The 23,157-nt window shown below is 34.3% G+C and overlaps 1 protein-coding gene and 1 long non-coding RNA gene across 8 annotated transcripts in view; one reads left to right on the forward strand and one right to left on the reverse strand.

Annotated features, from left to right (window-relative positions):
• Window positions 1-10,887, reverse strand: part of LOC139775755 (uncharacterized) — a 77,018-nt gene extending 66,131 nt beyond the window's left edge. The window contains exon 1 of the long non-coding RNA XR_011718919.1: window positions 9,942-10,887. This is a non-coding gene — a long non-coding RNA (uncharacterized lncRNA). The remainder of the gene's footprint in view (window positions 1-9,941) is intronic.
• The window catches only part of LOC139775753 (uncharacterized), a 169,039-nt gene that overhangs the window by 43,982 nt on the left and 101,900 nt on the right, over window positions 1-23,157 (forward strand). The gene's annotated exons all lie outside the window — the stretch shown is intronic.

Here is a 23,157-nt window from a genome sequence, read left to right on the forward strand (position 1 = left end):
TCAAGTATCTTGTTTTTTCACATATATTACTGGTACAAAATCTCTCCCTGGAATCTTCCAAATGTTTTAGGGGAGGTTTAACGCCGGTAATCCCCCTAATTGAAGGTCGCGTCCAAACTTTGAGTCACAAACTCCCAAACAAGTATTTAATGGTCGCTGAACTTTTGAAACGATTAAACGCGTCCAAAAACTAAAGCGATTAATTGCGACGATATTACAGATAAAATCCGCGGTGCTTTTAACAGAGAACTTAATCTTGTAACTTTACGACTTTATGCCTTGAAGATCCGCAATGTGCTCCAGAAAAAAAGAAGAAATTATATTATTCATTTACGAAAAATATTAATAAAGTAATGAGAGTACACTCTTAAAAGAGCAGTAGTTGCTAAACTAGCAATAATCGCGCCTATACTTATCGATCTGACTTCGACTTTCTTCGATATAAATAACAATCTTGATTATCTTCCTTCTATCCTTTGATGATTCCCCTTTCTCTCCCTTTCTCTGCCTTTCTCTCCCTTTCTCGTATATACTCTTTCATTCCAAAATAGCTTTCTCACTAGGCGCTATTAATATCGCATCAGTGTTATACAGATAGAGAGGGATCAATATTTCGGTACTCTCAATACCCGAGAGGTTGAATGCAACCGTGAAGATTCCTTTGTAATAATCGCGCGGGACCTTTGACGGAGGTTCTCCGTTATCATCAAGCTCTACTTCCTTCGCTTCCATTGCCAGGAGCGGATTGATTTCCTGCGGCGCGACAGCGTCTGCGATTGAAGCAATTACGGGATGTTCTAAGTGAACTCGGACTTATTTCGAGACGTATGGCTTTCGAAACTCCGCCATCGCTTCTAAAACCTCGTTATTAGTTTGCTTGTTAGATAGAAACCCTCACTAGTGTGCCGATATAATAAAATCAAATAGATTCGGTTAATGTTTAGCATTGGAACCCTCTTCTATCACTTTTATCTGTATACAAATTTAGAAAATTCCAGCAAATATGTATTATGTTCTGTATTCTACGTGTATTTCTCTCGCTCACAAATATTTTTAAACTCGGTTTGGACTTTTAAAAGATATAAATATCAAATAGTTCCTCAAATATATACAGATAAAGGAGTCTAACAATTTTCCATTGATTTGAAATTCGATTAAATCCTTCCTTCAGGCGTGAATTCAGCTTATATGAAAATCGCATATGCTTCTAGTTGTGTTTGTGTCCCTGTCGTCGTCGATGACATCAACAATACTCGACTGCATGTCAACAGAGACGGCGGACAACGAATCGACGTTAATTAGATGAGCACATACACAGCGTTCGGAAACAAGATGACGACTCCATATGCATGCGCGAGAACTCTAGGTTTATGTTGATTCAGTGCGATGCAACGTTTGATGGTACAAACAGATATCTACGATATGAAACCGTGCTACGATTGGCCTTTTGCCAAAATCCCTTTGCAGTTTATATGTATTAAAGGTTTAGGGCTTTGTACATAACGCACTGTTTATAAATCACGTTAAGGCTCAATGTTATATTCATGCTACGTGAAGGATCGACACGAACGAGTAAATGAAATTCCGATAACGTAAAGTAAACGATGCTTAAGAAAATAAAAATAATATTCAATTTACTCTTTAAAACCTCTGGCTTAGAATTTTTGATAGAATAGAAAGTTGCGAAATATTAATTTACGTTTGGACTTTAAACATCTTGGATCTGTTACAGTTTTATCTATTTTTCTTTCCTTCATATGTTACATTATAGAGCAGATATGCAAAATATTGCGAAGTTTATTGAAGCTTCAGTATTTACTTTATAGGTATTGACAGTATTTAGAGATATTATATTAGATATAAAAATATTTGACATAAAAATTAAATATAGTATATGTTGCACACCGATCTGTATAATGTGTTTTATTTGTCCGATATGATGACCGAAAACAAATTTTCGGGACAAATTTCACGGATGCTAACGCGGACGACGCGTTACGAATTGTCTCGTTGTACATTTTACGTATAGAGATTTCGCAAAACAATGGGCAAAACTGAATTTATATTTTATATATTTTCCCATTATTTCGTACACGAACAATCAGAACTTCTTATTTTTTCTGGGTAAAACTCAAATCTAATTCTCTGTGGAAATAAAATTATTATTACTTATTGTACGATAATATAAAATTTATTATCTATTGTATGATAATATAAATTCGAAAAATTCAATTATTTATTATCGCAACGGAACAAAGAATTAACAAAAATCGCGCGTTACATTCTATGAATTTTCACCAATATTCGTATTAAAACTTGAGTGGAACTCAAGAATCGAATGTAATGAAATATTCGAACAGCGCTTTTGTATACGGGAGCCTTTTGTGCGTTTTCGATAACGAATACCGACGTCAAATTTTGACTGTATGTTATTCGCAATGAAGCGCACTGCGTCGGTCCGGACTGGATCGATGTGGTCGACTAAGTGTATTCTGTATATTCCGTCGCATTGAAATTTTCATCAAGCTCGTGAGAGAAAACGCAGCTCACGGCAATGAAATCGGAGGGAGAATGAACAATAACATAACTGTGCCAGTAACTTTGAAGTCCTCATATAATTCTGCCACGGCCCCGCGACTTTTGTTACGGAATTATCGACGGGGTGCACGTTGAGTCCCCCAACTTCCATCCGACAATCCTGTTCGTTTTTCAATACGACCGCGGTGTTTCTACAATTTTGCATATCTTACAATGTGACTAATATAGTTTAAATGGAAACGACCTCGCGCTAGCTTTGACGATATTTAATAATAAAATAAAACTAAATATTCGATTTAATTCCATCTTAGCATCAACGAAAACTGCAGTCACTTTTCAGGTCAAATTAAGCGTACATAACGGGTATAACGCGTATAACACAATGTATTAATGTATTAATGACATTCTATTCGCAAAAATACCTCACAATACGCAAATCATTGATTTTTTGTTTTCTTCTAAATGTAAAATATACAATTAATTATTACTCGAAAAATATATTTCTTAAGTATTATACAAAAATTTCACCCTTGCATATAAGCGCACCGAATATCATTAATAAAGCTGATTGTACATAACAATAGCTTGACACTAGAAAAATTAATATCATTCTGTAGCTTGTAATTTTCTGCAAGATTCTTTGCTTGCGGACTGCAAAATAATATTAATTATTATAGAATAGCGAAATATGGATAGAATTATCTGTTCTAATCTTAAACCTTCATGTTTAATTTGATATTCATATTTGCGCAGCTTTTATTTAAAATTTAAATGTTTTAAAAATATCGCGCTTGTAAAAGAACTGCGCCGATAATTAAATATTAATTATAGGGAACAAGTTAGATCAAGCAAATATGTAAACACGATATATTGAGCAAGGGTACCCTTCGTGTTCTACATCCTTCGATGAAGTCTATTCCCGCACTATAAGCAGCAGTATCGTTACCATGGCGCGAGTAGTTCAAGAGATTTGCATACAAAAGAGCCAAGATGCTGGGGTTGTCGTAAATAGGGGGAAAAATGAGGGTGGCTTGAATAATTTGACTGTACATCCCGTACAACAAAAAATGCTGCACCTAATTTTTTATTGAAATATTTATGATGATGAAGTAAAAAAATGCAATGCATTTTGCTAGTGTGTTGTATCTAATCTTAATTATATACAAAATATTGAATACAATATAATACCGATATTGAAACATCGTTAAGGCAAAAGACAAAAGGTAAAAGGCTCAACAAAATATCGATTTGTCTCAAATATTTTTATTCCTCTATTATTAGATAGCTATAAGTTTTAATGTCAAACAAATTTTTTGAGTTTTGTATTTTTAAGATATAAAAAAAACTAATATTAATTATTAAACGATAAATGTGTTTTTTTCTCCTTATGTATTTTCATTGAGTATGTCTAATTTTTGCAGGTATTAGCACTATAATACACTAGCAAAATACATTACGTTTTTCTTTATTTATCATATGATAAATAAATAAATAAATATAAATAAATAAATATTAAATAAATAAATAAATAAATATTAAATAAATAAATATTTATTTATTTATTTATAAATAAATAAATAAATATCTACAATATTGTAGATATTTCAACAAAAAATTAGGTGTGGCTTTTTTTGTAGCATGGGGTGTAGTTGGTTCACATTTTGAAGATCGTCCTTTATGCTCGAAATCAAGATCTTAAGCAAGACAAACATGCCCGTTCTTTCTTACGTGTACAGAAAATCTATCTATGAGACCAAGATTCTTTGTTCACGCTGGAAACACACTGTTCAGATTTTTATAATTAAAAAACGAGATCATCATAGATTTAATTCTTTCGTAATTGCACTCAAAAGTTATTACGCGCTTGCCGCACCTACAATTAGATATTTTTAATATGCGCAGATAATAATTTTCGCGGGTCGCGGAAAATGCCGAGGTACACGGTACTCCTAATGCCGTGGCGATTTCGTGCGGATTTATAAAATGGCCAACGAACTCCGCAGTTTGGGGACTTAAAATATCCCGGACGAGTTTAAGCCGCTCTGCATATGGTGCTCGCGTAATGACGTAGAACGAAGAAGGATAAAAAGGAGCGAATATCGAATAATTCTACGACGATCTAGCAATAATCCTCGAGAAAATGCGTATGCGAAGACGGTGTTACGACGACGAGATCAGCAAACGGCGTTCGAGATCAGCAAACGAGCGTTACCACGTCTGGTATTCTCTCGGACGAAAGAGTTCGTGATCGCGATTCCTTCGCTTGGATAAGTACGCTCTATATTGAAAAACCTATAACTTCTAATCTTTCTAAATAGAGCAATAATTTTTGTTAACGTTTTAAACTACGACTTCTTGTAGCATTACCAATATTTATTCTATAAATAAAATGAATGGAATAATAGTAATAAAATCTTAAAATAACAAACGAGAAATTTCGATCACTTGATAAGGTCAGGAATTGTTGAGAGTTTGTACTTTCGAATTTAGGATGCTTGATAATCGTGGTAATTGAATATTGAGTTTATAGTTTTATTACGTCACGTGCTTCGTTAGTTCAACGCTGTTTAATCGATCGATCAACACAATAACGTCATTATTTTATGCATTGCTTTATTCAAATTTATGAGATATTGTATTTTTCGGCCAACAGAGTAAAGGAACCGTGTCGCGTGATGCTCCATTAGGTAATTAAACCAAATTAATCCAACAGTGATGACAATAGCAATTCGGCACATACGACTACTAAAATAATACCGCTCAAGTTATATTTATCGAAATATACATAAATCATTCGATGGAAATATTCCACGTCATAATGCGCGAAGCCTCTGAACTTCATCCCCTTCACGTTTCAAGCATCGTTTTACTGACCAAACCACATCGCTAATGCGAATCCGCGACCAATATCCTGCAATTGTTTTTCGAACCAGGAAGTTGAGTGTCGCGTTCCATCGCGTTTACCCTTCCTGTATTACGCTCGATATGACGGCAGCCGGTGGTTGTTTACCGGAGATATTTTCGAGTAATGCACGGGATGGATGGCGAGCTGTCTATACCCAGAAGATCGATGTTACTAAAGCGAAGAATTTCATTTGTACAGTATATACACGGGGAGTACATATTGTCAGTCATGGCTGAAAGCAAGCTCTTACTCGTATGGCTTTGTTCATCTATGGAATAGCGTATTTTTCACTTCCAAAATAATCTCGCCGATTAAATAAACAGTTATATTATCTGCCGTCATCGAACTTGTCGTGTTTCTCTTCGCGAGTTTCAGTCAACTTTTGTGATGTATGAAAAATGTATTTTTAAGTATAACTACGTTAACCTTTGTACGTGTTTTCAGCTATGAAAATAAATATTCTCAGTTATTGATTCTTACAATTTTTCAATTCTCTCATAACACTGTGTTTTCAGGTTTTCACAGCTTACTAAATTTTTAAGCGCGGAAAAACAGGACGATATTTATCAACCTCCACATACGTTCTGATTCAGTTCCGATCGAAAGTGACGTACCGTAAAACGAGGCTTTCGGATGAGCGTTCGCGTCCGTTCGGTCCATCATCGATCGACTCCCTGTACTCCATATCCGAGTGATCTGACGGTCGCGTTCACGGTTCGACAGTGCAAAACAGAGTTCCGCGAGCGACACTAATGTACATTCGCAACGTCACTTCATTAGCATCAAATCGAATTGATACGCAGCAGGTGCCTACACTTGGTGAAGCTCTTAGCAATTTTCCTAAGTTCCCTAACATAGCCTAGTGTTGCTTAAAATCTCGTAAATTCAGGCTACATGAGATAAAGAGATGGCCTATAAGATATTTTTTTTTATTTCAGATATTATAACGAGTATGTAACATCATAACAAATTAATACATACATACATATACATATGTATTTAAAAAAGATATCTTATTTCAATAAAATTCCACGAAAATTCCATTCGAACTAATTGAAAAATAAATGGTGTAATTATTTTAAATATAATGCTTCTCTCTTTATTCTTCTTTGTTGACTCTTTCACAAAAGTTTCTTTACAAAAAGGTACATTATTTATATATATATATATATATATATAATATGTACAATATATATATAATATGTACCTATATGCGAATACGTAGCACATTTATCATTGAGAATTTCGCTAGAATCGAAAAATTCTGGTTATATCGAAAGCTTAAACGAGACGGAGCGATCGAGTCAGCAAAACGAAGTGAAGTGCTTATATGCCGTGTAAGTAGCTTCGCGATAGACGTAGTCTCGGAGATTGACTCACAAAAGCCGAAGAAAATTGGGTGTCAATCACTTCAGTTCACAAAAGAGGAATTTTGTCACGCGTCAATCGTTCGAGGACGTCTATTTATAGCATTTATGCAGTAGAAGAAAATTATGTGCATCAACGATCGAATATATAATCCATTTCACGCATAGTATTGTTGAGTGAGAGTACGCACTATTTTATTTTATTACTTTCAATAAAAATATTTTTAGGTGAAGTTTGATGTTATATGATTAATCGTTCCGTATTATTGTAACTAGGTGATTTGAGAAGTGTTTTAATTGTCAGAGATTTAATTATAGCGACAGACGCTGTTTAATATTAGAAACAAAGAATTTGTAATTTTTAAATAAATATATAACTACAGGTGTAAATTTAAAATTTATGATTGTAATTATAATAATTGTTACTGATATGAATAGAAATTCTCTAAATAATGCTTTTGTATTAATAATAGAATAATATTATTCCATTTTCCAACTAATTCCAACTATATCTCTATTTTAAAAATAAATTAGCAAGATATTCTTTCCTAAGTGCTATTAAGAAATTTAATAAATTGCAATAAATACAGACTTTGGTTTACGTTTCAACTAAGCCAGAAACAAAGCTTATTCCAATATATGTATATCGCGGAATACTTTACACACAAATACATGTTATGCTGTGACAGTTACGTAGCAATGTTGAAACACGCGACACGTACTCTTTTTCACACCTCTTCCTCGGATATTCAATTCCCAGCTAAAATTTATGAACGCGCTTATATCGTGAACGGTGATACAAATTGCACCCGCTTGGCCACGTCGCCAAAGTGCTAGTTATAGTAAACCCGTTGGATCAGATGGATTTCACCCAGGACCGACTTTTCTCCGAGATATCGCGGAAGATACAGCCGGATTATACAAGTTTTCAACTCCACTTCCGCGCGTTCTTTACGAGCGGGTGCTTCAAGCAGCAACACTCCCTTGCTTCCGTATACTAGGGATGAAAAGCTCTCGGTCTTAATGCTTCCTTATCCGCGATCCCTGCATTCCAGGTGCATTCACCAATCGAGTGAGATAAAGATGCAAGTGCATCAGTCACTATTATCGTTTTGTACAATGCGCAAAGCTAACGATATTAACCGACCAAGGGAATATACGAAAATACCCTGCTTGCTTTCAAGCAAGTTCACGAGGATAGTTACGATTTACAATTTAACGCACATCTAACGTGATTAATGAATGCGATTTAATCCTTTCGCGCGCCGACGTTATTCCCGTCGAGGCTCGTTTGCTCGCTCTCGGGAGTGCATTCGCGGACAATTCAGCTTCGCATCGCCCTTTTATATTTAAAACCTCCTCTCAGATAGGCAGTCGGTAAGAAGCAGTTTATGTACGATTAAGCGCTGCCCGGTAAGTGCTCGCGTCTGTGCCGACCACGGCCGAGATCGCGTTCTGCATTTTGTATGATTAACGTGCAAGCGTGCGGATGCTTCGCTTATACCGCGCTAACAAATGCCCATAATTCTCCGCAACGTCACCGTCCTTCGTGATTAATGCAGGCTATTAATTGCCGTGCCTTGAAAGTCGGACGGATTTATATTTCGCAAGGGACGTTCCCACCTCTTTCCGTACGTGAGATGCGGTTTCCAAACGTGCGAGTCTTGGAGTTTATACACGCGATTGGGCGGATAGCTCCAAGTACTTTATCAGAAATTAGTAAATCAACTACCGGTCAAACTATAAATTGGTATAGAACTTTTCAGATAAATTACAAAGTTATAATTGTGTGTTTCGACTTCACTAAAATTCATCATACATGTTTAATCGTGACGAGGATTGCAGTGCAATTATTGACGTTACATAAATAAACCTCATATGAAAACAGCGTTTTGCAAGATTAATTAAGCGACTCGTCATCACGAACATTTTACAATTAAAATCTGTATATATGCAAAATAATTTATGGATATTGTGTATTCATTAATATTATGCGATCTGCAATTTGATCGAAACGACAATAAAATTCTATTTCTCTCATTTTTTCAGTATATATTGTATGTATGTGTTCGGTTGATATAAAATTTACAATAAAATATTTTATTAACAAAAATTTTCTATTTCTGTGAATCGGTAATCAATGCAACGTTACTCGTAGTGAGAATCAACGAATAAGTTATTTTTACCCGTAAAATATCAAATTTTTATCCGTAAAATGGAACAAAGTTACAATGAAATCGCGCGAACGTGTCGGAAACTACTCATGTAAATATGAGAAGTTTTTCACAATAACTTTTGAAAAATCTCATTTTGTCCGAGTTTTCATATGTCATGCTTCAAACTTTTCTATAACGTATAATGACAAATTTGAAATTTTACATCAACGAATATCGATGAGCAAAAGATATCGTCATTATAAGATGTTTATCTAAAGTTCGAATAATCATGCATACATTTTTCATAATATATTTAAATAAGAACTTATGAAGCTTAAAGAATACTCAAACAAATGTTATGCTCTCGTGCATGACGTGTTCGTTAAAAATTATGATAATAATTTACACGATTCCATTATTAATGAAAAATAATATGTATTATCAATAAAAGCAAAAACTGTGTGTTCGTTATCTAATCATATATTTTCTTCGTATCCTTCTCTCTGAATTATACTAATTCATGGTTTAATCCATGAATAAATTATTGCCAAACTATCGTTTAGCAATTAATTACTTATAACTAGTCGAATGTGAAATTCACTAAATATTAAATTAATAAAAATAATTTCAGACTCACAGATGCAAACAACAGAGTTCTGAATTACGTTGAACAACAAAGAACTTTGAAATATAGATATACTCAAGTTATTAGAGTATCTAAATTAAAATATTTTAAAAAATTATTGCGCATATTGAATTTTTTAATTTTCTTTAAAGAAATATTTAATAAAATAGTTATGTAACTTTTGAAAACTTCTCTTTAAGAGCACAATCTTTTATGAAGCTTTATAAATAAAGATCTTTTTCCAACTTTTATTTCGATTATTTGTATAAACATTTCAAATAAACAGAAATGAAAGATTAATATATTCCGTGAAAACAATAACTAATATATAAATAATAAATTACACTCACCCCAGGCTGCTCCGCTGTCGCCAAATGCCTTCCCAAGCCTTCTCTCAAGTTCCATCGTTGCATTCACAATACACTTGCGAGAATGCAATTAATTACACTTGCGCAAACGCGGTTAATTACAATAGCACGTGAATTAATTAACAGAATATAACAATCGCGCGACACTTTACACGGCACTCCCGAAATTAAAACAAATTAAGATGTAACAACGAAATCGACGTGAACCAACTCTCGTTTATGTGCATTCAATGTATCACTAATTAATTACTAATTACATATGACGACTCTCCATTGCTTGAACTCAGTCCAACGATTCGCGCATTTTTCTATGTTCTCTGAATCTGAAAACAGTAAAAAAATTATATCTAAATATGTAAATCTAAGAAGTATTCAAAACTAGATATTTTCAATGCAAAATATATCTGAGTCAAAGCGTTAAAGAAATTATTATCGCCCCTTAAATATTGCAACTAATTTCTAATTTTTATTCTCTTCGCTTCTCAATTCGATCTCAAACGAGCACATTGCGCGAAATATCCTTTTCAGTAAATAAAATTGTAAATAAAGTTGCCTTAATACACCTATGAATCATTAAATTAATTAGCCGCGCGAGTAATTACTCACAAAGAACGGTCGCGTGTCGGGGGGCGACACATAGAGCGGCTTATATCACTACTTGCTTATTTGAAAATTGGTGCGAATGATAGTGTCGTTATACCTTTGTGGATACGCATAGCAGCACGCTCGTACTCTATACTATATACCTACATAACATATTACACAACAAAACCGAGGCCACCCAATAACCGAATTATTAATATGAATTATAACGCTTTAGAAAACACTTGCGTCAAATATTTCGTCTTAGATTAGAATTTCGACGTACATTATCACACATTATATCTAATTGTAAGATTTCGATCTCATTTTATTGCATAAATCAATTTATTATTAGTATTTTATACCAAACGTTTTTGTATCTCGAAAAGAATAAAACCATAATGTGATTTCAATAAAACAAGACACTTTTCTTGCACTTTCGAAAATCATGAAAATAAAATTTAATCATCAATTAATTACGATCACTTGCGTTTTAATGATTTAATTAGAACACAACGATCGCGTAAGACTTCACACGAGTCTTTTGACTAATTTGACATTAATCGCATGTAACGCGTAACCTCGCGAAATACATGAAATATTATTAATCGAAATTAAAGAATAGATTCAAGTAACAAAAAGATGTGTAATATATCGATTCGGTAATTCGTTAGTTACCATATCTCATTAATCCAGAGAAATACTACTAAATAATTTATGTTTAAATTTACAGAATATTCAAACCGCGATGTAAAATATGTTAAAATAAATATCATTATAAAAAATATATATCGTCCACAGTATAATATCATTATACAATAGTAATTTATTATTCTCCTTTGTTCTGATTCCGGTTTCGAGAAAATAAATTGCGCGAAATATTTGATATAGATAATCCATCGCCTCGATGCGCGTCGTTATGTCGCGAGAGTTACTACATTGTACGATCCGACAATTTTTAATGATAATAATCGTGATCGCGTTTCAGAGAGTAATACGACGGAACGACTCGCATTACTGTCTGTTCGTTCGAGCGTCACGGAGAGAATATGTGTTTTCAATAAAACAAGAATTTTTCTTGCAATTTCGAAAATTATGAAAATGAAATTTAATCGCCAATTAATTATGATCACTTTTAATTATTAGAACGACGATTGTGCGAGACTTCGCGCGAGTACGTTTTAACGTTTTAACGTTAGGGCCAAAGCACATATGACAGTCGTAGTCGTGGACGTAAGTAACGCACAAGCTTTGGCGTATCCTGATCTGTCAGGTCGGGGATTACGACCGTCGTATATCGCTATCGCCATGTTATGTGCTTTGGCCCTTAATCGTATGTAACGCTTATAAATCTTACGAAATGCACAAAATATTATTAATTAAAATTAAAAAATAGATTCAAGTAACAAAAAGATGTAATATATCGATTCCGTAATTTGTTAGTTACTCTACACCATCAATCCAAAGGAATAATAATAGATAAAATAAATTAACGTTTAAATTTGCGGGAAAGTTCAAATTATGCGTGAAATATATTAGAATCTAAGTATCATAGAATATAAAGAATAATTACTGTAAATGTAACGAAACAGTAATTTATATGTAATTCCCGCATTATCTATCATTTCGATTGCTGTTCCGAAAGTTTTTAATGCGCGAAGTATTTCTTTCGGTAGATAACCATCGCCTCGATACGCATTATTATATCGCGAGAGTTAATTAATATTCTTTCGTACTTGTCGCGATCACTTTTCGAATAGTATCGACGACACACGGAACAGTTCGTCCCACACACCTTCTCGCTCGAGAGCTGACGCGCGAGTGATAGCGGCGCGCGGAGCGGTGTTCTTGTTTACGTAGCGCGAATTGTTATCGTTAAGAAATATTTAACGGCTTTATAGAATATTCACGCGCGCGGTGACTTTTTACTTCTTACATTTTGGATTAATATATCTCTATTATATATCGCTCAATGCATTTGACGTTTATTTGAAAAATAAGATTTACTTTCGTTGTGATCGAAAAAGTTTTCGTGTAAAATAATATTTATATTATTATTATTCTTCCCAAAATTGTGTTGTCTTGCATGATTTTAACAAATAATTTTTGCGATTTTAGTAAATCAAGAAAATAAAATAGATTGTTGGGAAAAATGTGACAATCCACCTTGATTTCTTAGTTCATTAAAATCACAATTTCGTTTCTCCTGAGACATAAAATTGAGAAACAAATAATAATAAATTAATTCTCATCATCTCCTACCACGCAAATGAATTATTTTATCATCGAAGATATGAAAACGATCTCGATTACTTGTAATTTGAAAATTACTGCAATTGTGGCTTTTTTATATTCGGATTTTCTATTCTAATCAATCTTCAAAGTACACAATTAAAGTATTATAAAGTAGATGCGGAATACCTTGTATGTTAAAAAAATTATTAACAACGAGTAAAAGTATTTCAATAAATTAAGGAAACAATCAGAAGTATATTATAATAATTACATTGATTTCTAAATTACTTTATCTCATACAATTTTTTTGCCTTCGCTAATATATCTACAGAAAATAATTACTGCAAAAAAAGAAAATAATTTAGTAAATGTAAAATGTATAGCAAAATTTAAAAAATAGTTTCGCGCAGTAATTAAGAGCTGTAATGCAGTAATTATTTTTTTTATGGTCATTTGGACAAGTTGTTACGTCTTTTGAACAAGTTTGAATGAAGATAAGCGTATGTGTGCAATCTCTTGCTACGTACCTGTTCGCTCGAGCGTCACGGAGAGAACAGAACGACGATCTTGCGTGTACACCAAGAGCACACGTTAAATAAATCGTTACCGTTACGAAATATTTAACTTTTATAGTTAATAGTCAACATTTTATAGAATATTCGCGCTGAATATTCGATTTCTTACATATTAAATCGATTTCCATACATCATTGTATTTTTATAACGTCTACTTGAAGAATAAGATTCATCTTTGTTTCAGTCAGAAAAATATTTATGACATTTATGTAAATTACTGCTTTTCTCAAATTTATACGTTCCATATGAAGAATGTGACACAAAACTGATTAATTATTCCATTGAACAAGCCCTTATATATCTGTATTACTGTATAAAAAAATCCAAAAGGCAAAATCAGTTGTGCAATAAAAATTAGACTCACCTACGCTATGAAAATCAATATCAGATGATAAATCAATACGCATATAAGCGTACGTATTATTACGAGCCTGAGCACGCGAACTCGGCGCATGCAATTTGCTAATTCGCTATGATTTGAGAACTGTTGTGGCCCTGATATTCTCGTGTAAAACCTTTCAATTCTTAATAAATTTTCAGAATACTTTATTAAAGTATCTTTTATATATATCTTTTATACATATATTCAGTTGCTTGGTTAACCGCAAAGCCTGTTGCTGCACTTTACGCATCGCACATCAAATACAAACACGTGGCTTAACAATTGCTGGACTATTTAGAGATAGTCCAAAGCGGAGACGGACTAAGAGGGATCGAGGTCGCGATAGTTTGACGGAGGGTAGATTGCGGCGTGTGGCACAAACAGGAATTAACCTCAACAATTATGCGGCCCTTTGTGGCTAGCAAGGTCAATATCAGTCCCCTACTCCATGTCTCTGCTCATCCATAAGCTCGCATTATCGTTTGGTTGATCCGCCAAAGTACATGGACCGCGGAGTGTGTTAAGATGATCGATCCTGCATACTCCAGTAGTAACATAATACTCGTTTGCTCGCATAAATTACCATATACTTTCAAACGCTGCAGTCGGTTTCGGCGATCACGTTTAATAAGGAAAATAGACAATGATTTATGTGGCAACTGACTTATTACATACATGTACGTACAAGGCGGTTACTTTAACCACCAGCTGTTATAATTATATTAACAAGAACAGTTTACTTTTAACAAGCAGATAATTAACAGTAGCAAAATAATGGGCAGCAAGAATCAACTTTAAGTATATTTAATTACTTTTCTTCATGTCGAATTAAAAAATCATTAAAAAACCACCGTTTGAATGTTTTATTAAAGGTTACGCTGTATGAAGAATTGTCTTTTTAAAAACGAAAATTTGCATTACAAGCGGATATACCACGAAAGTACAACGAATCCATATTAATTTGACTCCGCTTACTAAAGTAAAATATCATTATGTGTGAGCTTACTCAACTGACACGTTCATGCATATATTGCATTTGCGGACTAACGCGAAACCTGACGCAACGGTGCGTCAAGACATCCTGCTTATTGTGCCGCGTGTATATTCTTCCCGACCCTTGGGTACCACAAATGTTTGTCTCCATCAGGCAAGCCAAGGATCGTTTATATAGCTGGGTACATGAGCATGTTAGATAACGTCGCGGAAATAAATGTCAGTAGTGAATCTGTTGTGGTGTGAACATTTCAGGCAAACTCGCGACGGCGCTTGTCGCGTCTATGCTCATTTATCTTTTATCACGCAGTATTAATGTACGTACATAATTTCCCCGATTTCGTGTCTTATTTTATTCCGTAGGCGATTTAGAACTTGATATTGAATTACAATCTTAATATTTAATACGAGAAATATTATCGTGTGAAAATATTAAGATATTTAATATTTCATTAATTTAGAATATAAACGTTAGTTATAATTGATTAATGCGAAATATATATCGTTCTATTGTTCCTTTTTTATTTAACTAAGACTTTAGATTTTATTATGACATTAAATAGGCTTTAAAACTAGATCATCTTAAAGTTTATGTTTCATAAGATTTCGCGATAGCCCTCATCAAGATTTTACGAGCCATCGTACGAAACGTGTTTCCGCAAATCTACCCCATAACATCGTTGTCCACGCATCCGCCCGTTTATCCGATATCCAATAACGTGATGTATAAGATAACCCCCTCAGTGCTTACAGCGAATTTCTCGCCTTATCTTTATATGAACGACTAAATTAATATTGCTTATGTGTCAATATTGAAAATATTTTACGTAGATGTTTCCTAAAATACTTCTCATGTTTTACAAGATGCAAATTTAAAACTACTTCAAACCTTACAATCTTCAAAACTTCTCTCATGCATTAATTATCCATTTTATAACATAAATATTCCGCATTCACGGCTTGTACTCGCAACACACGTTACTCACGGCTTAAATAAGAGATCGGCCGTCAGCTTGGCGGCTAGTGGCTAGCAACGTGATTGTTAAACGGTTCACGCTGCGTAAGATTAATTGCCGCGATCCGGCAGCGACGATTAATCGTTACAATTTGCTTGAAATTTTCGAGAGCATAGTATAGAGGCGATTCATGCGAACGGTAGCTCAGAATATTGAATATCGAACTGCTACTATCGTAATTCATCCGCTTGACCGCTTGATTCAATCTTTTCTATTAAATGATCTATTATACCGTGATAAGTAATTGCTTGCATTACCGTTTCACATCACAACACAAATCGCTCGTATTCTTGTTTTAAAAAAATTAAATTAATTCTTGATAAAAATTAACTTTACTTTTTAACGATTAATTAGACTAAATTCACTAAATCAATTGAGTCAACGCATTGGAAAGCAAACTTAACTGAAATTGTGAATTCAGATCTTTCAGATTTTATTTTTTCGTCCCTATTATAAATTATGTAATAACAATCCACAGTTTTTTTAATTGCAAAAAATGTTTGTCCTCTAATAATACCTATTATCTTCGATGATACTAAAGGGTTAATTATTACCGTACGAACTTAAATTGTAAATTCAGATCTTTCAGATTTTATTTTTTTATTATAAATTATGTAATAAAAATCCACAATTTTTTTTAATTGCAAAAAATGTGTCCTAATAGTATTATCTTCGATGACAATGAAGGGTTAATTATTACCGTACGAACGTTATACTCTATCTGATGGAACAGTATAATTATGTAAATTCGTACAGTATTATTGATTAACAGATGCGGCGTATTAATATCCAATAATTATGTATCTCATTGCAATTATATTTAATGTGAGAAATTTCCCGTATCACGTTCGGATCTGCAGCGCTTGTTAGGATTCGGTAATAAGCGCATTTGATGCAGAAATAAGCAATATTTCTGGTTCAAAACTGAAATAAAACATATTTACTCTTCTATCCTCAAGCCACGGGACAGGGTCGACCGTTATTCTAAGACATATCGATAAAATTTTCTCAATAAGGTACCCATGCGCGAAATACGAATCGTTGCGATATTTTTCCTATCATAAATATTACATTAGGGTAATGTCTGCCACATCCCGCGGCAATGATAATAAGTGCGAATTACTCCCATCGGTTCGTTAAGCACAATATCTTCCGATGGAATAACTTTTCCCCACCCAATTTGCATCTAGAATTCTGTAACATTGTGATATTGCTCAAGCTGTGCAAACATGATGCTTGCATAAAATTTGATTTCAAAATAATACATTTATTACGCTATTATTAAATTACGTTTAATATGTAAAACAGACGAATGTTACAATAAAATTTATATATCTTACTTTTTAATGTTTGTATGCAGTAAGAAAACGAGCAATAATAATTAAATACGATCTAAAAATTAAACATATAGTAATATTATAATATTAAAAATGTTAATATCACATCAACGGTTTATGTCACGGCTTATGTCATAATATTTGATATTTTTGTTATAGACGAGCTTATGTCTCAATATTTTCAAATGTCATTTTGTAGTTTGATAATGTAAGAAAGAAAAATCAAATGTTCAGATACAGGATATTTGCTCTTCTCTCCCTCAAGCCACGGAACAGCCAGGGTCGACCGTTATTGTTCTAAGATATCGATAAAATTTTCTCAATAAGGTACTCATGCGTGAAATACATCTCACGATCGGACGACAACGAGAGTTAGAACGGTATCGAGCACCTATACTTGACGAGAGCAAACTACGACGGATAACACGCCGTACCTACCTACTCTCCATCATTTTAATATTCTCTCACGTTCTGATTCTACGGTGGACGTATATTTTATCCCGGACCGGCACGAATCACGTTTCGCCTTTCAACGTTGAGCATATCCATCTTACGATAACATATTCCGGCGATATGGAGATTCTTATGCAAAACATCCCCTCGAACGTTCGTTACACGTTTCCACGCATTCGTCTTCGAGAGTGGCGTCACGATGCCAGAGGGATGCACACTCGAATAAAGGATTGGCACGCAAATGAGATGAGCTATCGCGAGATGTAACGCTACTGATCATGAAATTTCAAGAGTCATTTTTGTACACCGTCCCTGTCGCGGCGTAAAAAATACGCCGCGGTTACTTAATAAGTCCATTAGTCAAGATTAGTTACGGAAGGTTACGGAAGCTAAGCTAGAGAAGAATATTTTGTACATCTCTTGTGATAAGAAAATAATGTTACATGAGTATCCGGTGCATATATTATTTGAAACAATGCAGAGTGGTGTATAGTAAATTCAAATAAAATCTATATATTGATATATGTTTTTATACTTCCACAGTCACGAAATACTATCGATTGCTACCTATATATATATATATATATATATATATATATATATAGGTAGCAATCTCGAATTTTATTATATATGTATATTAATATATATATATATTAATTCCGAAGTATTGTGATGTGTAATATTCATGAGTGTATAATTTATCTAACAATAATTATTTATATCAAATGTAGATATACATTACAAGGCATACATATTTATACGGAAAGTTTGAAAACAGATTCAATACTGCGGAACAAAGAGCGTTACTATGTCATGCTATATTTCATAATTTAAGTAATAATTTATCATTATAAATAATGTGTCAAAAAAATTTACAAAAATGTGTCAAAAATTTACAAAAAATATCCTACAATTTATAATACAGTTATAATATTACTATCACTCAGGTATCTTTGATATGAGAGAATTAAATATACATATATTAGATAAAATCTGTATTACATGTTTTTCATCAAAGTGACTTTGGATATAAAAAATATCAACTCTTTTCGGGCAATAAGTGGAATCGGCCATTTGGATTTTTCCGTGAGGTTTTATAGCACGTTCGCATCTTGAAAATGCTATCTCGTATGTTGCATTCGCGATGCTGCGTGCTGTACGTATCCGAAGTGTCGTTCGAGGGGTAGGTCAGTAGTAAAAGCATTTACGTCGGCAATATTGCGGCAGTTGGACGGACGAAACTTCGATCGATGTTCCTCGCCTGCCTCCAGCAACGATAGTTATATCTTATACGAGGTAGTCTAGGTTCATCGTACTTTCTTTTATTCGCGAAAATAGCTTCTAAGTTATAAATGATTGAAAATGAGGGACACTGGCTTTTGTGAGTAAAAAATATATGGCAAAATCTTATTCTCCAATCTATTTTAAATCATAAAATTTACGTTATACCAACATTTTTATGCAAATTTACAAATCCTGAGAATTTTAATATTTGCGATAATATATGGCGATTAAAGTTTTATTGTAGAAAATCGATTTAAAATTCGAAGCTTTTGTATGGAGGATAACAACGTTATTTAAAAAAAAAACGAGTGTTTTTCGAAATTAAAAGCTCATCTGCTTCATTATGCCAGAAATATAAAACAACGAGCAAAACGAAGAGATATCGAACATCTATCGTTGTTTTCCGCGTGCGTGCAAAAATCATAAAATGAATTTATTAATAAAAGCCAGTTTTACAGGTTTCGAGCGAATCGCGGCTGCGCTTCGTTACACAGCAGGAATATGATGCGCGGGGTGGTGAGAGCTGAATACAGCGGAATGGTGTAGTTTATTACATGGGTGGAGGAATTCGAAACTACGTCATTGTTCGCGAGTGTTCTCAACTTGCCCGCTCTCCCCGTCGTAAAATTCTAGATCCTGCGCTTACGCAATAACATGCACGCAATAACCACGTGCGTAAAACACACCGAATTTCGTAAAATTGATTCAATGCAGAGATCCATCCTACTAGCATTTTTGAGAAAACGGTACAGGGTGCACTAAGCTTTGTTGCATATCCGGCCATTATTGATCGTATAAAATAATTAAATGGACGGCTTTTGTATGAAAATGACTAATTTATATTATGCATATTATTTTATAATTTCATGTAATACGTATTATTTTATAATTTTATTTGAGTGCCCAATGAATTTTTCGCTATCATAAAAGGGACGGCTGTGAATATTTGACCACCTACACTCGGAATTGATTTTATCGTAATATCGATGGGCACTACGATATTTTATTTTAAATCGTATGTGACGTTGGATTTATTTTTTGTATGTCTCTGACATCGTGTTTATACAAGATAATAAGATTTATGGTGAAAGACCGTGGAAGAGTAATTAATAATTTTGAATAATTGTAGGCTATAAAGTCTGTGTATGGTGTTATATCGCTGCGAGCTACGTATGTTCTTTAGTGCATTATCCTTTACAATTTAATAAAAAAAAGATTTTATTGTACATGATATCTCTTTGTGATAGGAACACGAGTAAAATTTTTTTTTTCTGTTGTATTACTACGGTATATTGCTTCAATAAAAAAGTCCGTAACGTTAGCGTTAAAGTATCACCTGCAACACTTCTTCCATTGAATTTTTTAGCGACTGATTGATTGATCCCTTTATCACCGTAACTATATAGATTAATGTATGCATTATCAGCAAGAGATTAAATAATTCATAAGAAAATTTGCCTTTAGCCATATTAATCATTATGACACTTAATGACATTTATATAGTCTCAGAGACCGTTATTACAGAGACACTTTTATAAAGCCACATCGTGTTTTTCCCATGCATCTCCATCATCTTCTGACCTCTCGTATTTTAATAGTACTTAATTACTGCCGCATTAATGATTCCTTGTGTTTTGTGTATGCGTGTCTTTGTCTCCGTCGGATCTCTTCCAACCTAATTCTGCTGCAGCTCTTTGGAACCGTGCCATTGTCCTCTGCAGTGATTCTCAGTTCATGTTTTATCAGTCTGTCGCTGTCGTGTTTTATCAGTCAATATCGATTTTACCTCCATATTTTTATTTTAATCCCGTGCACCTTACGCGTTCGTTAAAATCTCTTCACCATTCAACGCACATTTCGTACACCGGTGTACACGGTTTTTACGTATTCGTGTTTATCAGCAAGAACAGAAGCTTTTTTAGTATCGCCCAAAGGTATTCAGTTTGTCTGGTATTCACTATCCTAAAAGCTTTTGCATTTAATTAATTTCGCGTCAAGTGATCTGTTGACAATCGTTTGATAATTAAATCACGCGAAGCTCCGTCTTTCATTCATCATATTCTCCTTTACCGAAAATGCTCGTATGCAGTCATAAACGCGTGAACACATATATGGATAAGTGGTTACCTGCGGAGGACACCTTGCCCGGATACGTTCGGGCACAGCTTAAAGCCATTATCGCGGTGTACCTCGCGGTCGTTCGTTCAGGGCGACCATAACCGTCAACGGCAAACTCGGCGTATAACAGATGCGTGTCCGGCGAGTGCGCATATATCTGCACATATTTGCAACTAACCGGGGCGATGCTACGCGAATTTCATTACGCGAACGCACGAATTACTCAGGCAGGCAGGTGTCAGATTGAAATGCACTGGATGACCGAGTTGACCGACGGGCGAATCGCGACGATGATTGCACCGGTTGATTTTCATCCCGCAGCGCAAGAAGAGTTTCATTGCCCGTGCGAACATTTCTACGAAGTAAATATCCCATTTTCGGAAGTTCGATATAATCGGTAAAAAGGGTAAAATTCTGATTTTTCACCAAAGAGTTTGGTTTTTAAATCGATACAGGTATATGTCTTAATCTTCAATAATTCCGGAGTTAATTAAGCTTGAAAGGCAATCACGTCGAGAATTTAATTCACAGCATAACTGCTTTATCTTTATAAAAATCACATCTCAGCGAGAATTGTCGGGAATTTCGACCCTGCGACGTTCCACGTTCTCCAATTTATTTGTCTCGGTGGCGGATATTATTCCGGCGAGTCCTCGGAACTCTGAATTCCCGAAATCTTCGGGAGACAAACGCCGGAATCTCACGAATTTCCTCAGCAGGAGGCAGCCGAAAAACATGCGGCGCCATTATGAGCGTATGCACGCAAACTCCTACATTTTCCTTCTATCTCGTCAACGTTCTTGTTTCTTCCGTCGACGAGAGCGAACTTTACCACGTCGTGATAAACGACAGATAAAACACCGTCACTTGCGTATTCGTTGGTATTCAAATAAAAGTCAGAGGTTAGTGCGGGTTAGTGTCCTATGCTGTACATACTATCTACTCGTTTCGTTCCATTGAAGATCATTACTATTAACAAACTGTGAAAGACATTGTCTTTCTTGGAACGCAAAGGTATTTTGAGAAAGCAGTCGGTCATATTTTGAATGAGCAAAAAGCTGTCTTTTGAATAAAACTATTATATAAAAAATAAAAATTAGTTGAATAACATAAAATCTCTGATTAAATTTAGATAATGCTAGAATTACCTACGATGGTTGTGGTCCAAGAACCCTTTAGCATTTTCAATATTTTTGGGAAGATGTTATTAGAGATACGATTATAATTAAATAAACGTTACACTTATTAATAAACGTTACACTTATGAGGTAAAATAATGTCTACAATCAACGAGCATTCGCAAGCATCGCACGTATGTATTCATAATGCGAGAGGCGTGGAGTAGAAATAATCTGTGTGTAACGCGGTTTAATAAGAAACGTGAGCTTTGCTCCGAAAAATCTATTCTCTGTGTTTTAAATGAAACTTCAAGTGCTCTACTGTTGCGACACTCGGCGAGGAATTTCAACAAACCTCGAAGGATATGATAGTAAGGCGCCATGGATAATCCGCGCCCACGCCGGATTATTCCCACGCCTTATTTTGTTTTCCCTGTATAAACGATACAGTTTGAAATTTATTCGACAACGGAGCTAACGAAAATGTAATCTGTATACTGAAAAAAATAAGACGAGAAAGTAACCGAATCGTTAGATGACTATAAATTACGATAGTATAAGATATGGATTTTTATAGAAAGTATATAACAAAACTTAAGTTTCAGATTACAAAAATCCCATCTGTTAATGGATTTCTACAGAAATCTGTGGGTCAGGAGGATCTCTTTTTTTTTAAGTTATGTATATTATGATAAAAAGGGGACATTATTCTTTTAGCACCTCCTTACTTCCCTATACTCTCACTTGGACGCACTAAAGAATGATTAGCTTTACGTCCGGAAAGACCACTTTATCCACCCTTAAGTGTCACACGGGAAGATTTAGACCGAAAGATAGCGCGAAAAGAAGGGATCTGCTTCTCGTAATGAGATAAGTTGTTTCATTTGTATTTTACGAGGATAAATGAGGTTTACGAGGAATCCGAATATTCGGACCAGGTGCATGGATTCATGGATGGTGATTCATTTATTGACTTCGCTTCAAATTGATTGTATTTCTGACAAAATCTCAACAGTGGATTATAGTAACGGAGACTAGAATATTGCGCTTGTTTAAGCCAGATAAAAAATCTGTCAGAGCTTAAGCGCCAAAAACTCTTTTTTAA

Source organism: Temnothorax nylanderi, unplaced genomic scaffold, assembly GCF_030848795.1.
Source record: "Temnothorax nylanderi isolate EJ_2023f unplaced genomic scaffold, tnyl_v1.0 TNYL_tig0104_pilon, whole genome shotgun sequence".
In the NCBI taxonomy this organism is placed as follows: Eukaryota; Metazoa; Arthropoda; class Insecta; order Hymenoptera; family Formicidae; genus Temnothorax; species Temnothorax nylanderi.